The sequence below is a fragment of the Pinus tabuliformis genome, chromosome J, assembly GCF_031772625.1.
Source record: "Pinus tabuliformis cultivar Carrire ecotype Pingquan chromosome J, CPIR1, whole genome shotgun sequence".
In the NCBI taxonomy this organism is placed as follows: Eukaryota; Viridiplantae; Streptophyta; class Pinopsida; order Pinales; family Pinaceae; genus Pinus; species Pinus tabuliformis.
In genome coordinates, this window is record NC_142295.1 from 461666745 (window position 1) to 461693457 (window position 26713).

The window sequence follows — 26713 nt, forward strand, 5'->3', positions numbered from 1 at the left end:
AAGGAAATTTCATTTTAAATAGTTTTTCAGTCACATTTAAAAAAAATTTGGTAAAGTTTTTAACTTATAATTGTTGAATTTTAAAATTTTAGGTACTATAAATGTTTTTTTATGACGCTGAATCGATTTCCACCATCAAAAACACCATTCAAATACTACCTTTACAACAAATTTTAAAATTATTTTACTGAAATTCAACCATCTAGACAATTCCACATTACAGTACAGCCAATTTCTCTTCGTCGTTAGACGACTCGCGACGACTCCATTTAGAAGTAATGCCATTGTTACAATGGTCAACGTTATAGCTCAAAACCTTGACCGTGTTATCGTGCCTCTATGAGTCTTTACTGTGGTCAACATTATAAGTTCAAAAGCTATATCCACATAACTCGCCGCCGCGCTGCCCTGAAAACAATACTTTGCAAGACACTAAATAATTCCAATAAATTGCGCGCACCAAACATTATACGTTTTTGACTTTTTCGTCCAATCCGGCGATACAATTTTATTTTTTAAGGTACACACTTACGTTATGGGTGGACCGTGATACCGGCAGGCAGAAAAGCCCAAAGTGGCGCTGATGGCCTATTTTCCAAGTCCATTTCGTACCAATTTTCCAAGTCCATTTCGTACAAGTCTGCCATTTCTAAGTCTTGTTTGGACTTGGGATACGTTAGGGAACAATTCCCACCACGTGCGATAATGAGATAAAATATTGTATCTCTGCTCAAAATAGGTATCTTTGTGCTAAAAGTAAATACGTATTTTTGTGTTAAAAGTAGAGGCAAGGTATATTCACTAGTTTATCTCGTCATTAATACGCAGAGGCAGTGTATGCTTACTGTGAGATAATGTATCTATTTCAATCTAAGGTGAGTATATACTGCTTTTAGTATTTATGGCTTAATAGATTTATAAATATTAGTTGTTAAAAGTAAAAAAATAAAGTTAATTTTTAATTTTTAATGGTTTTTTAATGTAATTTAATAACAATTTCATTAAAATAAAATTATTTTTATCTGATTTCAACTCAATCAAATATATAATTTTTCTGTATTTAGATTGCTTTAAAAAAAACCACATTTGGCTTATCCTTATAATTATCCTACAAATATATTTTCTAAGTTTTTTCCTAACTACTAGTTTTATTTCCAAATATAAATACTAAACATTCTATAATAATTTAATCATATATATACATTCATGCGTTCTCTCCCTCTATATGTTTGTTAGCATTAAAATATATTCCATCCTTCGTTTCCAAACATTTTATAATAATATACATACTATATATACACGATGTACTGCCCTCTTTCCTCCCACGAGGAAGTACCACGTCCCAAAATCCCAACTCTTCCGCCAATAAATTTGGAATCTACCGCCTTACATCAATTTGCTCTGCCCTGCAGCCTGGTATGAGACGAATATTCTTGCAAACAATCCTGAAACCCTGTAACGCATAACTCGCTTCCCCATCGTGTTGCTTTTTTAATAACCCGGACAGATTTAGCCGCCTCTCTCTAGCTATCCATCCATCTTGTTGTATTGGTAGACAAGCAAACCAGGAACACACAAACAACGCCAGTCAACATGACGGAAGCTTTCCTTCAAAACTACCGATTGCAAATGCATGAGAAGATGATAGGCAGAGGCAGGTTCGGGGTGATCAGGAAATGCCTCAACAAGCGAAGTGGTCAACAGGTCGCCTGCAAGACCATAACAAAAGCAGATCTGCAGGATTCCATGGACAGAGAATGCCTCAACAACGAAATCAAGATCATGCAGTATCTCTCAGGGCACCCCACTGTGGTTTCACTTCATGACGTTTATGAGGATGATGAGCATCTGCATCTGGTAATGGAGATGTGCTCAGGGGGAGATCTATTCGACCGAATCGTTAGCAGGAATAATACAGTACCATTTTCCGAAGAGGAGGCCGCCACCATCCTGCAAAAGCTCATGGAGGCCATCAGTTACTGCCACTCCATCGGAATCGCCCACAGAGATATAAAGCCTGACAACATTCTCTTGGTTGATAATTCAAATTTCCTCGATCAAATCAAGCTCGCAGACTTTGAACAGGCCTCCTTTTTCTCTCCAGGTATGTTTATTATGTTTTTGCCCCTTTCCTTGTCATACAAGTCCATGAAATTGTTGGGTATGGATCGATGAACCCCACGGTTGAAATTCTCACATTAATGAATGCAGGGCAAGGATCAATGCAAGGAATTGTGGGTACTCCGTATTACGTAGCACCGGAGGTGTTGGGAAGGAAGGATTACGGTGAGAAAGTTGATGTGTGGAGCGCAGGGGTGATCCTGTACATAATGCTGAGTGGAGTTGCCCCTTTTCCGGGAGAAACACCACAGGATATATTTGAGGCAGTCCTGTATGGGCGCCTTCGTTTCCCAACTGATCGGTGGCTGTCAATATCTCAGTCTGCCAAGGACTTGATACGCCGGATGCTATCCAGAGACGTCACCAAGAGACTCAGCGCAGACCAAGTGCTAGGTATTCCCTCTTTTCTACCATTGGTAGTGAATATTGTAGCTTGGGCCCGTTGGGTTCTATAAGATCCATGGAATATTGATGATAGATATTTGTTTTGCTGCAGATCATCCATGGGTCACCACTCATGCCCTGCGCAGTACCGGACTGTAGAAGTCTGAAATACTGAATGGCTTCCAGCAAACGATGAGATGTCGCATTGTAAAGCCTGTTGGAGAGACTGAGGTTTGAGACTACGGGTGTGTTTTCAACCTGTCCTTACAACGGGCATGGTCACGTTGCTGTTAAAATTAGTACGATGCTGAAGAACCCATTTGGTCTTTTGGATTGGGTTAATGATCCAAATCATCTGTAAGGGTTTTTTGTATGTAGAACGCAACGTCTGATATAGAAACCCTTGGTGCAATTGAAAGTGGAGTTCCGTTGAGATTGAAAAATGGGAATTGTTGCATGTGCGGTGAGGAAATGGGGTACCGTTGGAGCGGGTCCCTGGATAATCGGTGAAATCACGGGTGCATAGTGCTTGATATACTAAGATTGCAAATATGTCAACGACAATAGAAAGAAAATTTGTGTTTTTTTTTCCTTTGAACTCGTGGTTAAATTTCCAATTTTATGAGTCAGAAATTTTTTGTTCATCCCAAAAAAGCAAAATTTTTAGCCCTTAAAAAAATTTGAAAATGACACAAAACCGAAAGATGAGACCTAAATTAAATAGTGTCTACATAAAATTAATACTAAGAGACTCTTGAACACAACATCTTGCTGGATATTTGTCACCAATGTTCAAATATATACCTTGATCATTAGTTGTAGAGCTAAACGATGCCTTTACATTTCTCTAATATAATATGACTGAGAACAATGAATAGGCCCAATATAGAACCACATATTGTCAAATATGATATTACTATATTTAGACAGGTATGCACACCGGACTGGATTGGGACATTACTGTACGAAGGATATACTACATGCACTGATAACTATACTGCTGTTATCTTGGATATTCGGATGAAAAAATGTAAATATAACTTATGAATGAATATATAGGTTTTTTTTGAAAAAAAATATGATTGATGCATCGCAATGATAGTCACAATGCAATTTATGTGAATGTTAAATTTTGTAATTAGGTAATTGTTTTATTGAGGAATTATGTTAATAGTTTTGTTCTCTGGAGTTTTGGTGTTTGGAATAGATTTGCAGGTAGTTCCACTTGTGTTCAAATTTTTGGAGGTGTCACCCATACACCCCTAGCGTAAGAGGATATAAGCAATACGAAAGCAAGTCCCATCACCAACTCCAATCTCTAGAATTTTAATGTTTGGAATGGATTTACAAATAATCCCACAATTGTTTGGAACCAATTTACAAGTAATATCATAAGTATTATGCATATTTCTATTTTAAAATTGAATTTCCTAATTTTATTTTATTTATGTGAAAAATTACACCTATAAATAAGTAGACGTTAGAGATTTAATTTCTAAAAATATTCATAAAATATGGGAACATTAACCATTTAAAAAATTAATTCGAAACCTTTAATTAAAATAAAATAGTTGACATTATCATTCCCTTTTACCTGAGATAGTTGACATTATCATTCCCTTTTACCTGAGGTTCAAAGAATGTAATAGGTATTAAACCTTTCATAAATAACTAAATAAAATAGCTAGCATGGCATTCTGACTTCCAGTCTTTTCTCAGTTCTTACGAAAAAATTGCAATTTAAAGATTTTCGTTCCATTAAGAAAGACAATTTATCTTTTCTGTGAACGGATTCGATTCCTGATAGCAGGTGAGAATCCTTGGCGATTTCAATAAATAAAACCCTGTGTTTTCAGGGGAAAAGAATGGCAGATTGGAAGGTTTTGTGCGTAAGCATATTCTTTGTATGCCATTGGGAGGTTAGTACTCTTCTGTTCTCTCTGTATGTAACTTTGATTCGATGGACGCTTGAACTCCGTCTTATCTTTTCTGAACCGATTAAAACAGGGAGGCCCTCCTCCGAATGAACTGAAGGAATATAAGTTAATTGTATTGACATGCATGAGTGGTGCGAAGCTTCGTGCCAGTGGTTGGATTTAGAGACGTCTAATTAGAATAATTGAGTTGGACATGCGTGCATTATGATTATGATGTCAAATATTGTCAGCAAGATTACATTTATGTAGTGATTAAAATATGCCAAATAATGTGATTAATTAAGTCATGGCATTATACGTATTTAAATAAGGATTTGGATACAAATACATATAGAATAATGTTAATCAATTACAATTGTTAATGGACCGATTATAATTGATTAAAAATAATAGCAGTAATAAATTTGAGCTGAATAAGGAAATCAAAATCTATTCTGATTGATTGATTGATTGATTTCAATCAATCTGAAATTTCAGACAGACTTGTTTCAGCTAAATTTTAGGCTGCCCTAGGATTGGGGTTTTGCACTGCTATAAAAGGGCTAAGTCTCCAAGGCTTGCAATCACTCAGAAAAATTGTCTGCTCCATTGAAGACTAAAAGGATTGCAAGTTCTTGGAAGGATTCAAGAGCCAACAACTCAAGTAAAGCCTAGGAGCCTTTTGAAGATGGAAAGTAAGTTCCGCTGTGCATTGATTTTGATTTCTTACAAAGGAGTAGATCTTGGTTAAGGGGTTTAAAGTAATTAGGAAAACCTATAACGTAAATCCATCAATTGGTATCGGAGCCTAGCTTCATGTAAGAACTGTCTCTCCCGATAATTTCTTTGAAGAGAAATTATTATTTCAGGGTTTGTATTAAAATAGACCCTTCGCTGTTTTTCTGTCTTCATCTGGGCGAGATACTGAGTGACTGAAAATCCAAGTCGGCGATTTGTCTTCATCCTTAGGTTTGTAACGCACTAAGTCTGTGAACTTTAGCGTTGTGCTGGAAAGACTTCCTCCTATTCTTACTGCCAACCTGCTGGAATTGTTTGACTGTGGGAGTCTCATAAGGAACGCCCGCTCTGTTTACAATTCTCATTTCATATCAAAGTCAAAATTTAAATTTGGGGTTTAGTTGCCATGTTTGGGGTGTGTGCAAAAGAGGTTTAGTTGCCATGTTTGAAGTGTGGAGTGTCACACGGATAGGAAAGATCTTAAATTATTAAACTCGGCATTTATTTTTATGATTCAATTTGTTACTGCTGCGTTGGAAGAGCCATAACCAGGTTATGCCATCATGTCATGTTTTGGGTAGTATTTGCTTTGTGAGCTGCGTATATTCTTCATGGAGCAGTAAATATATCTTTAAGAACTTTGATAATAATTAATACTGGAAAGTTATATTTTTCATTATTTCAAAAGGAAGACAATTCTGAAGCGCATTACAGATAACTCAGTATTAAAGTTGGAAAGTATACAAGGGTGTGGTTGCAATTTCGGTCTAAGAAACACTGGGAAATATAGAGGCATGAAAACGCTTTAAAACCCACGCAATGCGATGCATTTCACAGCTCAAATACTTTAGGGACCATAGCGCTGAATTAAAGATGAGAAAGCATAGAAAATTTATACAAGAAAATACAGAAAACTTTCAAATTACAGGACTAAAACATTTCTTTCTATTTTTCATCATCAATTCATACGCTGTAACAAATATATTTTTTATATATTAATCAGAATTTCAGATGAAACCTGCTAATTCCGGGATAAACTCATCATTTAGGTAAAATGAATTCTGCGAACAAAGTTCCATTCGATTAAAGGTACAAAATTATGATCCATAGAAATTCAAATTTAGCTGGTACGAAAAACTCAAATGGAAGACGGTAAATCATAGGTTAAATTCATTTTCTGTGAAATGTTCTTGTACTGTTCTGTTCATTTTTTGGAAATTTTAGGACTTCGAAAATTTTTCAAGACTTTGAATTCAAGAGACTAAAATCCATGGAAGTAAATTTCCATGAGAAATTCTAGTCAAATTTTTACAGAATAACGGAAAAAATCTTTAACAGGGTCAAGGACAAATTTTATCCACAAAGTAAATTTCTCTCATTCACATTTCATTGTCAATTGAATGGCATTTTTCTGTTCAATTGATTTTACACCGCCGACCCACAAACGGTGCAGCGAACATGATTCATTTTAAACGCCACGTGGATTCCATTGTCTTACGTGGCAATGAATGAATGTGCCAGATTGGAGTCATTTAATATTAATGTTAAAATAGAGTGTAGTTATGACAGTTCAGCTGCTTCTATTAATGTGGAATGAAAGCCTTGTGTGACAGCCATATGTCATTTGTACTGACAACGACGAGGAAGATGATCATGACCGTTTAACTAATTCTGAAGTCTTTAAATATTTTTTCAGTAAATTTTGAGTATTTTTTCTCAATTTGAGGATGAGATGGTATTTAATAAAAAAAAAAAAAAAAAAAAAAATTATTGAAGCATTTCTAAAAGGTAATCATTGTAGAAACTGCTAAAGTTTTACTAAAACCTAATAATTATTTTGATGAATATAGTTGACATATTAAATTTAAAAGAGTTATGAGATACTGTATTCTATATAGGACGAGTGGATTCTATAGGTACGTCCTAGATTAGGTTTTAGACATAATTTTGGAATCTAACTAAAGACGGTGTTTGGTATACATGTGTTGTTTTCGCATGAGTCAAGCATTGATGTTCGCAAACGAACCGCTCTCTGTAAGACGATTGCAAGGATGACTCATGACAAGTTGAAGCAACGTGCTGGCAATGGACGTGGGTGTTAGCTTTCCCAAAGGAGGGTTGGCGCCTGCTAAGTTGTTTGGCGCATAAGGGTTGCCTGAAGGTAATGATTGCACCCAAAGGTGTTTCATTACTGAATGGTGTTTTGGCTAAAGTTTTAATGGAGCAAATAGTTTTACACATGCTTTTAGATAGATTTTAGAATTATGATTAAATCGTGACGCATCGTATCTAAATTATTTTCTTGTTCTTGAATTTTTCAGATCCAAACATAATGTTAAGTCTAAGTCAGATTAAGCCCCTCATGGGGAACAATTTCAAACAGTGGGAGGAAAAGCTGAAATTAGTCTTAGGGATCATGCAATTGGACACAGCACTGAGATTTGATCGCCCCAAGCCTAATAAAGAGAGTGAGGTAACTCCTCAAGAGAAGGCTGATATTGCTAGATGGGAGCATTCAGATCGCATGTGCATAATGGTGATGAAGCAAACGATCCATGAGACTTTTCGAGGCATCATACCTGATACAGAGACAGGCGCTATTGAATACCTTAAGGCCCTTGAAGAAAAATTCACAAAGAGTAAAAAGACTGATGTGAGTACACTCTTTGTGAAGTTGGCAACAATAAAATACAAGGGAAAAGAAGGGGTTAGAGAGCATGTTATTGAGATGACAAGACTTCAACGTGCCTTGAAAGGGCATAATTATGACATCTCTGATGAGGTTCTCATTGAATTCATTTTTCTGTCTCTCCCGTCTAACTTTAGCCAATTCAAGATGACTTATAATTGTCAAAAAGAGACGTGGACATTACCTGAGTTTGAGGCTCGGTTGGTGCAGGAGGAAGAGAGACAGAAAATGACTAAGGGAGAAAGTGCTCATGTAGTAACATCTAATCCTAAGGGTAAAGGCAAGAAGCGCAAGTTTACTGCCAAGGAAAAGGGACCTACCAAGGTAGCTGCAAACAATGCCGCGCAGAAAAGCAAGAAGGAAGATACTTCTGCGAAAGCAGGAGAAAGGAACTGTTTTTTCTGCAAAGCGCCGGGACATACAAAGAAATTCTGCACCAACTATCATGCATGGTTGGCAAAGAAAGGTATGTCTCTTGCTTTGGTTTGTTCTGAAGTTAATTTAAGTTCTGTATCTAGATATACTTGGTGGATAGATTCAGGTGCAACGACTAACATCAGTATGTCGATGCAGGGTTGCCTAAGCCATCGCAAGCCAAGTGAGGCAGAGCGCTACGTTTACGTAGGAAATGGCAATAAAGTAGAAGTGGAAAGCATAGGAAAATTTAGATTATTATGTAAGACAGGATTTTATTTAAGTTTTGATGCTTTAGTGGTTCCATCTTTCAGAAGGAACCTAATTTCTATATCTTATTTGGACAAAAATGGTTATGTATGTTCATTTGGTAATGGAAATTTCAGTTTGTGTCAAGATTCTAAGCTTCTTGCTTCTGGTATCCTGTCTTCTTATGATAATCTTTATTTTCTAGATATAGACACTTCACATTCAGAGGCACTGCATATAGATAATAGAAAACGTAAATTAACTTGCGAGAAATCTGCAACATTATGGCACAAGCGATTAGGACATATCTCTATGAAAAGGATAGAACGTCTTGTGTCTAATGAAATTCTCCAACCTTTAGATTTTACAAACTTAAGTGATTGTGTAAATTGTATAAAGGGAAAACAAACTAATAAACGTAAGTATGATGCAAAAAGGTGTAATGATGTCTTAGAATTGATTCATACGGATATATGTGGTCCTTTTCCAAAGGCTACAAGAAATGGTGACCGTTACTTTATCACATTCATAGATGATTATTCAAGATATGGTCATATTTACTTAATAAAAGAAAAGGCGGAAGCATTAGACGTGTTCATAAAGTTCAAAACGGAAGTTGAGTTACAACTTAACAAACGTATAAAGTCCATTCGTTCTGATCGTGGTGGTGAATACTACGGTCGTTATGATGGATCAGGAGAACAACGTCAAGGTCCCTTTGCAAAATACTTAGAGGAATGCGGAATTGTGCCTCAGTATACGTTGCCAGGTTCGCCTGCAATGAATGGTGTTGCTGAGCGACGAAATCGCACCCTTAAAGACATGGTGAGAAGTATGATTGCTCGTACAACTCTACCTGAGAATTTGTGGGGAGAAGCCTTAAAGACTGCAGCATACATACTTAATAGAGTGCCTACTAAAGCAGCTAACAAGACCCCTTACGAGTTATGGGTTGGGCGCAAGCCTAGCTTGAATCATTTGAGAGTTTGGGGATGTCCATGTGAAGCTAGGCCTTATAAGCCAAGCAAAAAGAAACTGGACGAAAGAACCGTTAGTTGTTACTTTATAGGCTATTCTGAACGATCTAGGGGGTTCAAATTCTATAATCCAACAGAACATACAGTTTTCGAGTCAGGAAGTGCAAAATTTTTTGAGGATAATGGGTTTGTGGGGGGAGATATGACAAAAGATAGTATTTTTGAAGAAGAAGAGACGAATGCGAATGAGACTATGGACCAAAGTCCTAGTTTTGTTCAAATTTCGATTGCGTTTAGAAATACATCTTTTGACAATGTGCAAACTTCATCATCCCAAACAACTCAGTTAGAAACTCAACATGGAATAGAGAACACAAATGGACCTGAACCCAACCCAAACCCTCACATTGACATGACAAATGTTGATGGCCTAGGGCCTGTGGGAGAGTCAGAAGTTGGTAATGATGTTCTTCCTCCTGTTGAAGATCAAGTTGTAAATGAACCTCAAGAAAATCTACAGCCTGTGCCAATTAGGAGATCTACTAGAGAGAAAAGATCTACACAATCAAAGGATTATGCATATCTTCAAGAACATGAGTTTGACATTGGCATGTTTGAAAATGATCCTGTTAATATCAAACAAGCTGTGGAAAGCTCTAACTCTCAAATGTGGATTAATGCCATGAATGAAGAGATGAAATCTATGTATGACAATGACGTTTGGGATATCGTTCCGTTGCCTAAAGACAAGAAACTCGTTGGTTGCAAATGGATTTTTAAGACTAAGCGGGATTCTAAAGGCAATGTTGAAAAATACAAGGCACGTCTTGTTGCGAAAGGTTTCACACAGAAAGAAGGCATTGATTATAAAGAGACTTTCTCTCCAGTTTCATCGAAAGACTCTTTAAGGATTATATTGGCGCTTGTAGCACATTATGATTTAGAACTTCATCAGATGGATGTAAAGACGGCGTTTCTCAATGGTGACATTGATGAAACGATCTATATGAAGCAGCCAGAAAACTTTGTATCAGGTGATGCAGGGTCTATGGTTTGCAGACTTAAGAAATCTATCTATGGGCTAAAACAAGCATCTCGACAATGGTATTATAAGTTTCACCAAGTTATTAGCTCATTTGGTTTTGAGTCTAACATAGTAGATGAATGTATATACCTTAAGTTCTGTGGGAGTAAATTTATTTTCTTGGTTTTATATGTAAATGACATATTGCTTGCCAGTAACGATAAGGACATGTTGCATCAAACTAAGAATTTTTTATTTAAGAACTTTGAAATGAAAGATCTTGGTGATGCATCATTTGTTCTAGGGATTGAAATACTTAGAGATAGATCTCAAGGTATTCTGAGGTTATCCCAGAGGAACTATATCGATAAGATTCTAACCAGATTTGGCATGCAAAACAGCAAACCAGGAGATACCCCTATATCAAAAGGAGATAAGTTTAGTCTGAAACAATGTCCCCAAACTGACTTAGATAAAAACCTCATGAAAGATATTCCCTATGCCTCAGCCGTGGGTAGCATCATGTATGCACAAGTATGCACGCGTCCAGATATTGCGTTCATTACCGGAATGCTAGGGAGATATTTGAGTAACCCAGGTATGGAACACTGGAAGGCAGCCAAGCGAGTGTTGAGATACCTAAAGAGAACAAGGGACTATATGCTCACGTATCGGAGATCGGAACAGCTCGAGGTCATTGGATACACCGATTTTGATTTTGGAGGATGTGTCGACAGCATGAAGTCAACATCAGGATACATCTTTATGATGGCAGGTGGTGCTGTGTCATGGAAGAGCGCTAAACAGTCATTGGTAGCCTCCTCCACTATGGTAGCTGAATTTGTTGCATGTTTTGAAGCATCTAATCATGGCGTATGGCTGAAGAACTTCGTCACAAGTCTGAAAATTGTGGATTCTATTCAGAAACCACTCAAATTATTATGTGACAACAATTCAACAGTGTTATACGCATCCAACAACCGAAGTTCGTCAAAGTCGAAGTACATTGACATTAAGTTTTTGGTTGTAAAAGAGAGAGTGCAGAATAATGAATTATGTATAAAACACATAGGTACAGACTCCATGATTGCGGATCCTCTTACTAAAGGATTACCACCCAAGAAGTTTCACCAACATGTTGCTTGTATGGGTGTAATATCTGTTTAGGATAATTAGAAAAATGTGGGAGTCTGAATATGTTTTAAGTTCTTTTTTTCTTTTTTTTTGATGTTCTATGTAATGCAATTGTAAACAATTTTGATGATATATACAAGTTGCATTCAGTTTCAGTTTCATTATTTCTTTCTTTAAAGTTTAAGTTTTTGGCCTCATACAATAAAGTAAATGTGACTCAATTAGAAATAGGCACGTCTAATCACACTTGCGTGTAATTTCTAAACTATATGTCCAAATCATATTCATGTCATTCAGTTATGTTGGCAGCGTGATTTATGTCAGTTTAGTTGCGAATAAATGTGACAAATGCCGCTTAAGTCCTTTGTTAGCATAATTGATGGACGGAATTGTTTAAGAAATACGATAAGTAAAGACAGAAAAGTTGCATGCAATAAAGTTAAGGATATATAATCAAAAGGTTGCACTTGTCCATGTGGGAGATTGTTGGATTTAGAGACGTCTAATTACAATAATTGAGTTGGACATGCGTGCATTATGATTATGATGTCAAATACTGTCAGCAAGATTACATTTATGTAGTGATTAAAATATGCCAAATAATGTGATTAATTAAGTCATGGCATTATACGTATTTAAATAAGGATTTGGATACAAATACATATAGAATAATGTTAATCAATTACAATTGTTAATGGACCGATTATAATTGATTAAAAATAATAGCAGTAATAAATTTGAGCTGAATAAGGAAATCAGAATCTATTCTGATTGATTGATTGATTGATTGATTGATTTCAATCAATCTGAAATTTCAGACAGACTTGTTTCAGCTAAATTTTAGGCTGCCCTAGGATTGGGGTTTTGCACTGCTATAAAAGGGCTGAGTCTCCAAGGCTTGCAATCACTCAGAAAAATTGTCTGCTCCATTGAAGACTAAAAGGATTGCAAGTTCTTGGAAGGATTCAAGAGCCAACAACTCAAGTAAAGCCCAGGAGCCTTTTGAAGATGGAAAGTAAGTTCCGCTGTGCATTGATTTTGATTTCTTACAAAGGAGTAGATCTTGGTTAAGGGGTTTAAAGTAATTAGGAAAACCTATAACGTAAATCCATCACCAGTGGGCTGCATGCAGTGCATTGCCAGACAAGATTCCGAACCAGAGACAATTGTGCCTATTGCAAATTTCTCCACTAAGCAAACTGTAGTTGCAATCTCAGGTAATCTTCTGGAAATGGCACATGAAATCAGTTGTCCGATGGCTCGGAAGTTTGGGTTAAGCAAATCTTATCTGAAACGCTTCACTGAACTTCCATTCTATTCGATTCGTTAGGGCATGGTGAAGAAAACCAACAATTTGTTACAAAGCTGGAAAAAGACTGACGATCCCCATTTAGACGAGGGTAGAAAAAAAGGACAAAGACTAAGAGGTGTGTGGAACGAATGAATGTGGGAAATATTTTTATATGAATCTGGAGTTTGGTTAGTAGATTCTTCATGCAAATAGTATAATGTGGGTTGTGGATGAAGAGGAGTTTTGATTCCCATATACAATTACATGGAATCAGTTATGGAGGTTTCATGAAGTTGAAATGAACCTTGCGGTTTTCAGAGTTCCGTCCCAGCCTACCACCGAATCTGAATTCAACAAGGGAGTTGTGTACAGACACCATAATTTTTTATACATGGCAAATGAGTGTGAATTTTTAAATATTTTTTTTTTTTAAATCTAATGCTCAAAGTGCAGTTTGAAATGGATTTAGCATTATCATGATTGAGATTCAAAATATTAAAATTTAATCTATAATCTAAATTTCCAAAAAATTTTACGAATATTTTAAAAATCTTACTAAAATTTCCATTACTTTTTCACAAAGTTTTAGCATAGTTAAACTAAAGCTTCAACATCTACCGCTTCCTCTTCAGTTCCAGTTCCCAGAAGTTTGCAAAACAACCTGAAGAACATAGTTGTAGTGGCATATCATGCATGCCACGTGAGAAAAATTACCAATATGGTGCACAATTAACATGATCATGAATATCTTGATCATAACAACTAGAGGTTTTGCGGTTACATGTGAGTATATTATCATAAAAATTTTGAAGTTTTTTCCAGTCTAATATATTCATTCTTTATAATAAAAAAATATTATTTTAGCATATAATAACAATTTACTCATGTTGTTTAAACATCATAAAATTTAGATTTTATATTATTCATTTTATTATGGAAATATGAAATCTAATCTAAAGGATTTATTATATTATTAATGGTTATCATTTTCTTCATCCATTATAAATAATAATAACCTTGATGTGCCCAAATTTCATATTAAATACATTAATTTTGGTGTGTTTATTTTAAAATTAGGTTTTTATAATTTTAATTTATTTATATAAAAAAATAAGTGATTGATACATATTGATATTTACTATATATATAGTTTTAGCGGTCATTTTTACCAACTAATCTAATAGTTTTAATTTTGCAAGACTAATAAATAATATATATGACTTTTCTGTTTTATTACTTTTTAAGTTTTCTTTATCTTTACAACTCTCAAACATTTCTTTTGTATTGACATGATTCGAATTTAGCATAACAACTTTGGACCATATTATCTTTTAGTGTTGTCGTTGTGCTTCTTACTTTGGTCTAGTTTTGTGCATCTTGAGTTGAAATAGAGATTGTATTGTCTCTACTACTTTGGCCTCATCTAGATATCAGTGAACACTTTGTAAAACTTTCACATTATAATGAATGAAGGTTACATTTTTTTCTTCTAAAAAAACCTTGGTTAAAAATCGATGTAATAAAGTTATTAAAGGTAAAATAAGACCAAGTTCATAAGGCACGTATTCCATGCAGATTGTTGGGCAAAAACATAGTGATAGGGATCACTTGTGATTAATAAATGGCTATGGAAATTGGCAGAGACAATGGAAAATGCAAAGAGATATCAATTGGCATTTTATTTATGAAATAATGGGAAATAGGAGAAAAGGGAGATGAAAGGTCACATAATTGCATGAGGAGGAAATTGAAGGAAAAATAGAGGAACGTGAATAAAATAGAGGCCTCAATGATAAAAAGGCTTATGAGGATCAATTCACAACTTTTGTCAGTTTAAGCATTTTTCGCTTCAGTTTTTGGCACTCTCATAATATTCTCTCTCTCTCATACTCTTGCGCACTTAGTGTTTCTTGGAGGATTTTGGCATACTTTGGATTTGGAGAAAGAAGACAAAGAAAAAGCAGGAAAGCACTAGAGGGAAGTGAGATCAACAACTATAACGAGTTTTATTTGCAAGTACCAAGTTGCATGTATGATTTCATTGCTAGTTTTGGCATGCATGGTATATGCATGTGATTATTTGGTTATGATTTGTCATTGTCATGGAGGTTTGCCTAGATTGATAGTGGTTTCTCCTAGCCTTTCCATTTCTTGGATAACCATGGTGTTGTGGGTTTATCCATTTTTCTTCGGTTTGTGCTCATGTTCCTTATGGTTGTGGGTTGAGTTATTAGTTCCTCGAGCCTTGGTTGGATAAATGCTCTGGAAGCCCTAGAACAACTTGGGTTGAGTTACTAGTCCTCGAAACCTTGGTTGGACAAACGCTTTGGAGCCCTTGGTGGGTTGAGTTACTAGTTGTTGTCGTTGCTATAATGCCCTCCAAAATTTTGCCCTATACCCAAATTTTGGAGCCTACCTTAATCTTGCATATTATCGTCACAAACATTGAAACTCATTGCATGTGTTTTCGCTAAGTGCTTTGTTCCCATTTGCAAGAAAATCAAAGTGTCATATTTCCATATGTTAAGTGTCGCATGATGTATATAAGCTGGTTTTGCTGGTTTCAAGGGGTTATCTTTGTTTAAATGAGTTGTTCCCACTATGTAAACTTCCATCACACTCATTTCCAAAATTTGAAGCGTTGTCGCACAAGTGTCGTTACGATCGTCGCGAAGTGTATCTTTGGCGTCGCACTTATCATCACAAAGTTGTCGCACTGAGGGAAGTTTGTTGTTCATGTGTCCTGGATGGTCTATGTTGTGTTGTCAAGTGTTCTAAGTGTGTGATCACAATCATGCCTTATCACTGTTCACATAAGCTTCATCGATCCCACACTTATCCAAATTTGGAAAAACTGCCTACCAAGCAACTTAGCCTCATTTGGCCCTCCTGAACTGCGCATTGCACAGTCTCAGCCCTTAAGCTTCAACCCTACCTCTTGGCACTATGCAATGTGTAGTTCCTGACTCCTAGGACTATGCAGTGCGCAATCATAGTGCTTAAGCTCAGCCTCTGACCCTAAAAAATCGCAATTTCTCTCTCCTACCCAATCAGTATTGTGCACTGCAAAATCACAAAGCTCAAGCCCCAACCCTGAGCCCTTAAAATGCGCAACTACGCAATCACCTGGCCTCCTCTACCTTCCAGAACTGCGGAATGGGTAGAATCATTGCTCAAGACCTCAACCTGGCTCCTTGAGCTCCCCAACCATGCAATCTTCTTGCTCAGTCCAACCTGAATTGCGCATTGCGCAGTCTCAAGGCTCAAGCCTAACCCCTGACTACTTGAGATGCACAATTGTGCAGTCATTTAGCCTCTACCTCATCCTACCACCCGGTTCCAGATCAGTTAGTGGATTTTCATGTAGCATGTTAGACTAGGGGTTTATCATACTGATGTTGTCTTGTCATGAATGAATTACAGATGCAGGTATTCTATCATACCATGGTAGGATGATGAAAAAAGAGATGGAGAAGGGGAACATGCGAGAAGATACCTTTGTAGCTAAATATGTAAGCATATCAATCGGGAGAAAGTAAAGGGACGCCAATTTGCGACTGTTTCTCAAGATTTGATTAGCCCCCTACATTGAAGAGGCTAGTCGTTCCATTTCTTAGAGAATCCAAGAGCACGCAACAAACCTTAGACATTGTAGGACTCACTTCTCTGCTCTAGCGGAACATGATGAATTGTCGAAACACCATATTTGTTTAGAGGATTCTAAGGTCCTTGCTAGGGTTGATCATTTCCACCATCGTAAATTAAGGGAAGCCATCAAAACTGAGAAGAGAATTAGTACTCTTAATAGGGACAATGGATTCAAGATAAGCAATTCGTGGGTCCCTTCCCTCTATTCCTAAGTCCTTGGTTTTTTCTCCCCTCCTTTGTTTCCTTCTCCTGTCCTAGTTTGCATTTGTATTTGTCTATGATCTCGTTTATTTTATTTGTTTTGATTTTTGTTTATATTGTAAAGTTTGTTTTTATTATTGAATTTATCGGTTTTATTAATATTATTAGTATATATATATTTTTAATCTATGTTGTCCCCAACATCCACTTAATAACATTTTGAGAGCCCCCATAAATGTTCTATTTTTAAATCCCCTGGTCTCTAGCAAGTTGAAGCACAATTTTAAGAGAAAATAATTTTGCATAGTTTTTGGAAACATGTCCAATGTTTGTAGATATGGAGAAGGAGATATTTAAATTAAGGTTGAGAATTCCTCGAGCCCCTCCTACTAGTGGTCAACCTTGCATTGCACCATCAAAGAAGGCCCAAGGTTTGTCCGTTTTGTTTCTACTTCTTACAGAGGGGAGTAATGCTTTTGTTTCTACTTCTTACAGAGGGGAGTATATCATGGAGATTCTAAATAGATTTTAGAGGTTGGACCAAAAATCTATGTCCATCTCTATAGTTTAATATGGAGTTGAAAATTTAGTTAATCTAACTTTACACATAGAGTTGATAAAACCTCTAACAATTTTAAAGTTCGTTGTATTAAGAAATAATCTTGGGTTGGGGGAGAACACATTCTATGTAAAGGAATGTTAGTTTGTAAAGCAATTTTGGGTTGATAAAGAACACCATGCTTAGAAGTTTCTATCATTTTCTAATTGATTTTTTTTAATAGGGATTATCTGATTTTTGTAATGTCATTTGTAAAATAGAGGTCATTAATTGGTTCATGATGGATCATGAATGGGTTAACTTGCATTCACCACAGCAAGGAGTTTGCTTGCCATGTGGCCATCACATGGTGGAGTGTGCTTTGTGTATGGCCACAACACGGAGTACATTCGGACTATTTATTATTCGCAGATGCATCATTTGGAAGATACATTTTTCTATTTATGAACCTTTTTTATGAATGGATTTCTACTCAAATTATTATATCTTTTGGTTTTCTTGGTAAATGATTTTTTTGAATTTTTTTTGTCTTTTGTTAAAAAAAAATGGCCATAAATTTAAATTTTATAATATATTTTCAAAAATATTAAATTTATTTATATATTCCAAAACAGAAAAATCCATAATCTCATAATCTTTATTTTTAAATCCATCATCTCATTTAAAAAAAAAATTATCACCGACCTCCCACAAAAACATAAAACCTCTGATGATCATACTGCTACATCCATATATTACATAAAATTTGGTTTTGACGAATATGATGATATGCGGTTATTAAATTATTATTATCTTTTAAACAAATGTCCAGAATAAGACATAAAATCCAAGAGACAGTCACTGTTTTTGACGCCAATGGGTGGAAATTAAGGTACATGCGTAAGTTATGGGTGTGGACCCTTTAAGTTCACGTACAGAAAAAGCCAAAGTGGCACACTGGCACTGTCTTCCTAGAAATGCGACATCTTACAATGCATCTCCGACAAGTCTGTCATTTCTTAGCTCTGTTCTGCACTTGGAACCCGTACGGAACGATTCCCACCATTTTTGTCCCTCCATGTGTCATAATTACTAAAGTTACTTTTTTTTATAAGGGAAAAAAATATTTGGGTGTTCTCCACATCGGAGACCTGTCATAGACGGGAAAGTGTGAGATTTGGTCACGGGTATATCCCTCTTGAAAAGAGGTATCCCTGTACTAAAGGAAATGCATCGTTACTGAATCCCCGAAATACTATGTATCTTTGACAATACTCTAATATAATTATTAATTTTTTTAATCATGTTTTTAGGTTGATTTTGCTGGGAGGATTTTTGGGAATATGGGATTAATATGTAAAATTTGAATGTTTCAAAATTTTCGAGAGTGTCAGATTTATTTATACATTTTTGAAATAGTAAAAATTTATAATTTCATGATAGTTTTGATATGTAAATCTAAATTAATAAAATAAAGATATTTGATGGTTAAATTATTAGGTTTAATAACATGTTTAATATGTAAAATAGAATTGAATATAAAAATGTTATTTTACTATCTTTTAAATTATGACTTCATCAATATGCAATTTGGCATTGCAGAAAAATGCAAAGGGTAAGAAGACACCACAACATAATTGTATGACTTGTTGATGAAGTAGATCACTGACCATGGCTCATCTTCCATGGCCCTTTCTTACTACTTTTCCATGTCACTTTTCTTCACTATATTTTTCTTATCTAGAAGTTGTAACAACCAAAACTGAATCATTTTTTTCTGTTAAAAATCTAGGTAAATAATAGCAACAACGTACTCAAAAACAAAAAAAACATCACAATTAACAAGAACAAGTTATTATCTTTGAAAAATATATTTGTTATCAAACAACATCAAATATTCCTCATCCCTTGAAAAAAATCAATCAAACATATAGTCCTATCATGGTAAAGCAACAACTCAAAAGCCCTACACAACTAAAAGAGAATTTTGTAGTTAAGCAAAATCGCTATTCTTACTTTGTTTACAAGACTATGCCATGAAAGCCAATTGTTAAATTGGTATCCTACTAAAGTCATTGATTCACACTAAAAAAACAAGATTAACAAAAGACAAGGCTTCATTGAGAAATATAACTCTTATGATATTTGAACAAAATCGTTAATTAAAGTATTCAACTATGTAGTTATCAAAGAACATAACCCTACAAGTATAAGTAGATTTAGCTCTCAATTATCAAAAGCAACAACATCATTGTCAAGGAGGGGTTGTGCTATAGTAGCTGCAAGATCTACCTCATACCTAACTCACAATCAAAATTTCAAAATCTAGACACAAATATTAGGAAAATAAAAACAGAAAAAATAGAAACATTGTTATTATGATGCTTACTGCAATTGCATAACCATATCAATTTGAACCTCTGGTGGAACAAGAGTAGGTGATTCCATGAAATGAAGGTTTGGATCCCTAAATATAACAAATTTAAAATGTAAATATGTTGAACTATGTATCTATTAGCTTGTCCAAATTGCTTTGAAGCATGACAAGTACTCAATGGAGACGACAACAAAAATCAACCGATAGAGGAGATGACAAATAACTAGTAGCGTAATTTTTTAGGACATGAACAACAATCGTAACGTGTTCAATAAGATTGCTTATTGAGTCGTCATTTAAAAATAAAGTCAACAAAAATAGACACGACAATTTCACTATCTAACTAACTAAGTATAATTTAACTGTAAGGTGTGTTTGCACTTTTCTAGGAATCTTTTTCAATGAATTTTGTTTGAAATGTGGCAAGGATTTCTTGGAATTGTAAGTTTAAATAGTGTAATCAACAAAATTCTAGTGCCCCAACTAGTTTTCAAGGTGTTGAATCAATTTATGCATTCAAAAATGCATTTTAAACAACTAAAATTCACAATCTTGCAAAAAATTGTATCATCAAATTCTGATGAAAAAAAAAACATTTAATAATTAGACCACACCTACACTTTCCAACAAATGTTACGCTTAATGTTCATATGGAAATATTCTCTGTGGGGAGGAGCCAGGATGCATGAAGTTTGATAAGCATTTCAACATGAGGGGCACATTTTCATATTTCATATTGAGGAGATAAAAAATGTGATATTTGCCTTTTGTTATAGCTAAATCAACATCTTTCCCTACCTTCTTTTTAATACAAAACACCCTAATCTCTTAGAAGTTCCTTCTTTACCATAAATACAAGAATTCATATACACAGTGGACAAAGCAAGAGAAGGGGGTCCAACTAGGTTGGAGAAAGGATTGTCTCTATCTACCCCTAGAAGGAGGCATATGCTCCATAGTACATTTATAAACTTATTAGAACCTTCCACCTCAACTTATGACCCTGGTGCATGGCCAATTTTTTCTTCTCCGCCAAAGATGAGGTGAACCATAATGACCCATTATAGACATAAGGCATCTCGGTTCCTTCTACTAGCAAGAATTCCCAACTAGTGCACCATGTTGGCTCCAACATTGCCACCTACTAATAACATGTTGTTGAAATCTATGTGGCAAGTGAGCCTTGGATTGATATGCACCCCCTTTGCTATCTTTTCTTGGTGGACAATCCATTTGAGCACATAAAAACAATATTCATAAACCGTGGGGAGGTGATGCTCTCGGGCTCTTTGGTAATCCACAAAGACAAAAATCACCTAGTTCCAGGTAGCCATTTTATTAAGATAGTTGGGATAAAATAGAGATGTAGTTGAATTGGGCTTCCATGAATATACACAAGAATTGGGGCTCTTCCTTTTCCATCCATGACCACTAGGAAAGGGAGGTAGAGACAAACACAAATTCCTAGTCGCCATTGCTTTAAGGATACCAAGGAAGCAATGTAATGAACAAACCTGACAATTTGTGAAGGGAGGGAGGAAGATGTGATGCTACATGAAATGAAATTACACCTAGAAACATTCTATTGGTGCATTTAATGCCCATATGTTTGTTAACTAACTGACAGATGAAAAGGAGAAGGTGTTGAGGAGATTCGATCCTAGAAAAGTAAGAACTAGTAACCTTTCTCCATAAGCCACACCTTTGTTGGGTTAGGTAGTTGGATTTCAGTGCCAACTTTTAATGTTTCTACTAAATTAGTAAAAAATACATTAAAATAAATTTCACAGATGATCAAATCCTCTAAACTATCTCATAAGCTCTTATTTATTAACCAACCAATAGTTGTCTTCAATTTGTTAAAAAACAAGATAATAATGGGGGGGTGAATCAATATTATATAATTTTTAAAAACCATTTAGCCAATCAAACACATTCAATAAGAAAAATGATGCATTAATCATAGAGTGTTTGAATAGAGGATATTTTTGTGGAAACCCATATGGGAGAAAACAAAAAAACTTCTTTTGATTATAATGCAAGCACCAACTTCAATTTACATTAGATTTTATAGGCACCGGCATCCATTTCTTTGCAAGAACCCACTCGCTGGAAGCACCAACTCACACTATTTGTAGACACCAACCCTTGATCTGCAAGCACATACTAGCTTTGGCCACTCAGATTTCTGTAATATCCCGTTTCAGAGATTTCCCCAAAACCCCAGTAAACTCCACCCAAATATGCACAAATAATATAATAACCGGGAAACTCAAAATGATAAAAATAACAGTGGTGTAACATATAATGATATAAGCATGAAATATAAGCAGATACTCGAGAAATGCAGGGAGAAATGCTAAGCCATTTTATTATACTGAGTAATGGAATGAGTACAGGAGATGATTAGAAGGATGGCACTTCGACTTGCACTAGGCAAGTGAAGAAATACACTCAGAATAACAAAGGAATGGCCTTTGCGTGGATGCTGCTGGGAAACTGCCATGCTGCTGCTACTACTGGAAATCAAATGAGGATTTGGGGTTGTTACCCTCCTTAGAAAACGCTGAAACTTTGGAATCCGCCCTTACTCAGAAAACCCAGAAAAACCAGAAAGCTTTTTTGAAATGGCCGACCCTCGAAAATCGCCCCCTTGGGGAATCACGTAATCCCTCAAGGCCCTGCGCTGCCACTAAGTAGAATCCTCCAAAATATTGCCTGAAACTCTGCCAAACCACTCCAATATGCAAGAGCTGATCCCTTGCTCAATATCCTAGCTTAACTCCTCCACAAATCCTCAATCTGGAACTGCTCCCAGAAGAACCGCGTCCCTCTCTCTCAAGATTGCGCAGTCTTCCAATGCTCAGCTCCACCTCAATGCCAAAGATCAAAACTACTGCAAAAAGACTGCTGAAAATTCCTTTCCCGAGTAGGCACTTGAAGTCCCCGAGGGCTAAGGGTGAGATCTCTGAATGGAGACACTCAGTGCACTATATAGTGCTACAAACAGGCTAAACAGCCAGCGTGCTCCAAGTCGAAGTGACTAGCTCAAATGCTCATAATCCAATGACAAAATGAGGGGGCTCCTCTCTCCTTTATAGCATTGGCCTTTCCCAATCCCAAGGCTCACCTCCTCTAGCGTAATCCCCTCTTGCCACATGTTCCCTTTCCATCTGCACAGTCCCTCCAAGTGTCTGCATGGGCCCCATCTCTGCGTGGTCCTTTGGCCCCCTTGGCTCCCCTTTAAGTCACAACGTTGTGCTACTAGGAAGTGACTTTTATTCTAAAAGTGAGTTAAGTACCCTTTTCCTCACCTTTTTATTTACAAATAACTATAGAAGGCAAAATTGAGCAAAATTGAATATTCTAATTAGCCATGGCTAATTAGGAATATTACAGTCTCCCTTGGAAAAATTTTGTTTTTCCTCAAGCAACTGAAGTGATGGATGCTGCAAAATGTTCTCACTCTCCCAAGTAGCATCCTCATCCGGTAAATTCTTCCACCTCACCAAGAATTCCCGGACCGTCCTGCTCCGTAGTTGCCTCTCCCTGGTATCAATAATAGCCTATGGCTGCAACACCGAATGCCCCTCATCATTCGTGGGTGGTAGCTCATCTGTCACTGTCACATGCTGTCCCAACACCTTCTTTAGGCGTGATACGTGAAAAACGTTATGAATCTTGCTGCCTTGGGGCAGCTCCAACTTGTATGCTACCTGTCCAATCCTGCGTATCACCCTGTATGGCCCATAAAAGCGGGGCTTGAGCTTTTCAGCCCCCTTTTGCTTCAGTGACGACTGTTAGTATGGATGTAATCGTAGGTAGACCAAGCCTCCTACCTCAAATTGTCTCTCCACCCGACCCCTGTCAGCATACAGCTTCTGCTGGTTCTGTGCTGAAGCCATGTTATCCTTGAGAGCTCGGAGAATATCCTGACTCTCTTGGATCCAAATCTTGGCTCTCAGAGCCTTGCTAACACCAAACATTACGTCAGCAAAAGACAAAGGATTATATCCATACAAAGCATAGAATGGTGACATACCGATGGACATGTGAAGTGTAGTGTTGTAGCAGTACTCCCCCAGATGCAGCCACTTCAACCATGCTCGCTGCTGTCCACTGACATAGTTACGCAATTAGCCCTCCAGCCACTTGTTAACTATCTTTGTCTGCCCGTCCCTCTGTGGGTGATAACTGGTACCCGGTTTCAACTCCATCCCCACCAACCGGAAAAGCTCCTACCAAAATCTGCCCATGAAACGGTTGTCCCTGTCACTGGTGATGGTCTTGGGAAGACCATGTAACCTGAAAATCTCTCTGAAGAACAACTCGGCCACCTGTGCTGCTGTGTAGTGTGCGGATATGGCGAAAAAGTGTGAGTACTTTGTCAGCCGATCAACAATGACAAAGATGCAATCCTTGCCCTGTACCATGGGCAACCTTGTGATGAAGTCCATCGAAATACACTCCCATTTCCCCTCCAGAATGGGAAGAGGCTGCAATAGTCCTGTTGGATGGTTCATCTCCCCCTTGTTCCTCTGGCAAACATCGCACTCCCAGACATGCTGGAGTACGTCCTCCTTGAGGCCCTTCCATGAGAACCTCTCTCTAATGGCCATGTAGGTTTTGGTAAACCCCTGATGACCTGCCAATGGTGAATCATGTGACGCCTGAAGTATCTTCTTCTTGAGCTGAGACCCCTCAATCAAGAAGATCTGGTCCCTGTAGTAGATGATCTCATTGACCACCCTGTACCTGTCATCCGCCACCTGCCCATCCAAAACCTCACATGCAAATCTGTCCTTGGAGTACTCTACTAAGAGTCGAGCCCTCTAGTCTCCGTCCAAGCTCATAAGAGACAACGTGGCTGACCTATGTGAAATGGCATCTGCTACCACGTTGTTCTTACCCTTGACATACTCAATGTCAAAGTCATATGCTTGGATCTTGCTGATCCACTTCCACTGCCTCTCTGGTCACTGCTTTTGCTCCAAAAAGAACTTGAGGCTATTGTGATCAGTCCTCACCCTGAACCTGTTACCCACCAAATATTGTCGGTACTTAGCCAATGCATGCATGATGGCCAACATCTCCTTATCGTATATAGAATACAACCTCTTGTGCGGAAGGAGCTTCCGGCTCTCAAAGGCTATAGGGTGACCTACCTGCATCAACACTTCGCCGATCCCCTCTCCCGACGCATCACACTCCAAAACAAATGGCTACGTAAAATCTGGAAATGCAAGCACTGTGAAGCTGCTCATAACCTGCTTGAGCCTGTCAAAGGCTCGTTACATTGTATCTGACCAACTAAATGCCCCCTTCCTCGTCAAATCTGTTATGGGTGCAGCAAACTATGAGAAACCCTTGATGAACTTCCAGTAGTAAGTAAAAATGCTAATGAATCCTCGAAGTTTCGTCACGTTTATCCTCTCCGGCCAATCTCTGATGGCCCTGATCTTCACCTCGTGGACCCTCACTCCGTCCACTCCTATGATGTGTCCCAAGTATAACATCTCCGTCAACCCAAACTCACATTTGGAGAATTTGGCATAGAATTACTGCTCCTCCAAGATGTGCAATACTGTCTCAATGTGTTGGAGATGCTCCTCCCAAGTCCTGCTGTAAATGAGGATATCATCAAAGAACACTAACACAAACTTCCTTAAGTGACCGCGGAAGATGTGATTCATGCAAGATTGAAATGTAGTTGGGGCGTTGGTTAGCCTGAAGGGCATCACCAAAAACTCAAAGTGCCCATAGTGACACCTGAAGGCGGTCTTGGGAATGTCCTGCTCCCTCACGCGAATCTAATGGTACCCAGATCTCAAATCAATCTTTGAGAAGAACCGTGCTCCTCTCAACTCATCCATCAACTCATCGATCCTAGGTATGGGGTATCTGTTCTTTAGGGTCTTCTTGTTCAGGGCCCTGTAGTTAATGCACATCCTCAATGTGCCGTCCTTCTTCCTCACCAACACCACGGAAGAAGCAAAAGGACTCATGCTCAGCCGAATGTGCCCAAGAGCCAGCAACTCCTGACACTACAACAAAACAGGCAATTTGCGCCAGATTTAGCACCAGATTTTAGTGCATTTTTTTCTCAATTGGGATGAGTAGCCTGGCGCTAAATCTGGCTCTAATGTACAATTTTTAAAGCGTCCTTTTTTGCACCAAATTTTGCATCCTTTTTTATGCCAAATTTTCCATCATTTTTTGCATCATATTTTGCACCAAGATTTTCATTTGGTTTTACAACAGGTTTTGCTTCTAGTTTTGTGCCATTTTTTGCATCATTTTTTTATTCCTCTTTTGTGGCATTCTTTGCTTCTAGTTTTGTGTCATAATTTGCATCGAGTTTTACACCATCTTTGGCATCTGATTTAGTGCCTGTTTTTACATCCAGTTTGTGCCAATCTTTGCACCTGGTCTTATGCCACTTTTGGCTTCTAATTTTGTACTTATTTTTACATCTATTTTTGCGCCAGTTTTTCTACCTTTTTTTACACCATTTTTTCTATCCAATTTTTCACCATATGTTGAATCTAATCTAGCGCCAAATTTTGCATGCATTTTTGCACCATTTTTTGCAGCTAATTTTGCATCATTTGTTGCATCCAATTTAGCATCATTTTTAACACCATTTCTTGCATCCAATTTTGCATCCTTTTGAGCATCTAAATTTGCATCCTATGTTGAACCATGTGTTGCATCCACCTTTGCATCCCATTTTGTGTCTATTGTTACGTTCAATTTTAAGCCATTTTTTCGTCTACTTTTGCATTTGTTTTTGCACCAAGTTTTGAATGATTTGTTACACCTCATTTTACATCCAATGTTGCATCTCAATTTGCATCCAAACTTGAGCCATTTTTATGCCCATTGTTGCACCATTTTTTCTTCTTTTGTGTCCAATTTTACACCGTTTTTTATGTCCAAATTTGCATCATTTTTGGTATCTAATTTTGCATCCTTTTTGGCATCCGAATTTGCATCCTTTTCTTCTGCCGCA

At 37.0% G+C, this 26713-nt stretch overlaps 1 pseudogene; it reads left to right on the forward strand.

The window, feature by feature from the left end:
- Positions 1-1495: 1495 nt before the first annotated feature.
- Positions 1496-2664, forward strand: LOC149227837 (calcium-dependent protein kinase 29 pseudogene; annotated as a pseudogene).
- Positions 2665-26713: the final 24049 nt, after the last annotated feature.